The sequence below is a fragment of the Oratosquilla oratoria genome, chromosome 42 (genome assembly GCF_046742065.1).
Source record: "Oratosquilla oratoria isolate Oo_2021 chromosome 42, ASM4674206v1, whole genome shotgun sequence".
NCBI classification, from domain to species: domain Eukaryota; kingdom Metazoa; phylum Arthropoda; class Malacostraca; order Stomatopoda; family Squillidae; genus Oratosquilla; species Oratosquilla oratoria.
Window position 1 is genome coordinate 29,325,360 of NC_134818.1, and position 2,500 is coordinate 29,327,859.

Genomic DNA, 2,500 nt, shown 5'->3' on the forward strand with positions numbered 1-2,500 from the left:
ATGTGGATGAAGGTGAAACTGGGAAAGGAGATGTGGGTTTTTGTAAGTGCATATGGGCCTGGCAGTGAGAAGAGTGTAGAAGAAAGGGAGGCCTTTTGGATAGATTTAGATGAGTGCATAGAGGGTTTAGGGAGAAGTGTAAATGTAATAGTACTGGGAGACCTTAATGCTAGGGTAGGTAAGGATCCAATTGATGGAGTGGTTGGGAAATGTGGAGTTCCAGGAAAAAATCGTAGTGGAGAGTTGATGGTTGGAAATGTGTCTAGAAAGAGAGATGATGATAGCAAATACAGTGTTTCGGAAGAAAGTCAAGCATAAGTACACATGGGAGAGGGTGGTGGAGGGAAGGGTGGTAGATAGAGCTTTAATGGACTATATAGTGGTAAATAGGATTATGATAGGAAGAGTTAAGGATGTACATGTGCTAAGGGGAGAGGGTGGGGGAATATCAGATCATTTTCTGGTGGAGGGTAAGTTGAGAGTGGAAGACAGATGGAGAAAGAGGAAAGGGACAAAAGGTAGGGAGGTGCTTAGAGTGAACTCTTTAAATGAAGAGGAAAAGGAGAAGGAGTACAAGAAGAAGCTGAAGGAGGAGTGGGAGGGAGTGAAGGATAGAGTAGAGGTAGGTGTGGAGGAGGAATGGGGATGGTTCAAGGAGGGAGTCACAAAGTGTGCAAGGATGGTGTGTGGAACAAGAAGGACAGGAGGAAATAGAAGGAAGGGTAGTGAATGGTGGGATGAGGAAATGAAGAAGGTTGTAGAAGAGAAGAAGCGAGCTTACACAGATTGGTTACAAAATAGGACGAGGGAGTCATATGAGACGTACAAAGAAAAGAAAAGAGAAGTAAAGAAAAAGGTAAAGGAAGCAAAGAGGAGAGCAGATGTAAAATGGGGTAAGAGTATGACAGAAAATTTTGAAAGTAATAAAAAGATGTTTTGGAAAGAAATTAAGAGAGGAAGAGGAGGCGAATCAAGTAGAGAAGAAAAGGTAAAAGGTGCAGATGGAGAGATGATAATGAAGGAGAAGGCAGTAAGGGGAAGATGGGCAGAATATTTTAGGGAGTTGCTAAATGTGAAGGAGGATAGGGAGGGAAAGATAGTTGCAGTGAGAAATGCTAAGAAAATGAGAGTGATGAGTGAGGAAAATGGAGGAGAAATAAGGAAGGATGAAGTGAAGGCAGCAGTTAAGATGATGAAAGCAGGTAAGGCACCTGGTCTGGATGGATGCCATGCAGAATGTCTTAAAAAAGGAGGTACAGTGATGGTGGACTGGTTGGTGAGGTTATTTAATGTTTGCTGGAGAGAAGGTAGAGTGCCGGAGGACTGGAGGAGTGCCTGTATAGTTCCACTTTACAAGGGAAAGGGGGACAAGTGTGAATGTAGTATTTTCAGAGGGATTAGCTTGTTGAGTGTAGTTGGGAAGGCTTATGGGAGGATCTTAATTGAGAGGATTAGGAGAGGAACAGAGGGAGTAATTGGTGAGGAACAGTGTGAATTTAGGACAGGTAGAGGTTGTGTAGATCAGATTTTTGTGGTAAGACAGATATGTGAGAAAGCTATAGGAAAGGGGAAGGGTGTTTTTTGGGCCTTTATGGATCTGGAAAAGGCTTACGCCAGGGTAGACAGAAAAGCACTGTGGGAGGTTATGCGGATATACGGGATAGGAGGAAAGCTTCTGGGAGCTGTCAAGAGTTTTTATGAGAGTAGTAGAGCTTGTGTCAGGATTAGAAATGGAGAGAGTGAGTGGTTTGTGGTAAAGGTGGGACTTCGTCAAGGATGCGTTATATCACCCTGGCTGTTCAACTTATACATGGATGGGGTAGTGCGAGAGGTAAATGCAAGGGTAGTGGGTCAGGAATTGGAGATGGTTAAAGAAAATGGAGAAAAGTGGGAGGTGAGCCAGCTGTTGTTTGCGGACGACACTGTGCTTGTGGCAGGATCCAAGGAGGGATTGAGGAAGTTGGTGACAGAGTTTGGGAGAGTGTGTGATAGAAGAAAGCTGAAGATAAATGTGGGTAAAAGTAAGGTGATAAGATGTACAAGGGGTGAAAGTGGCAGTAATCTGGAAGTGAGCATTAAGGGAGAGCGACTGGAGGAAGTGGATAGTTTTAGATACTTGGGTGCAAATGTGGCAGGAAAAGGTGGAGTAAAGGTGGAGATAGAATGTAGATTGAGAGAAGCGAGGAAATGCCTAGGTGGATTAAAAAGTGTAATGAGGAATAGAAATTTGGGAATGGATGCTAAGAGGAGACTGCATGAAGGAGTGATTGTGCCAACAGCACTGTATGGGGGCAGAAACATGGAACATAAGAGAGGAAGAGAGAAGGAGCTTGAATTTGTTTGAGATGAAGTGTCTGAGAAGTATGATGGGGGGTTACTAGGCTTGATAGAGTGAGAAATGAGGAGGTGAGGAGGAGAACAGGTGTGGAAAGGGAGTTGGGAGATAGGGTTGATGAAAGAGTATTAGGATGGTTTGGACACATGGAAAGAATGAGTGAAG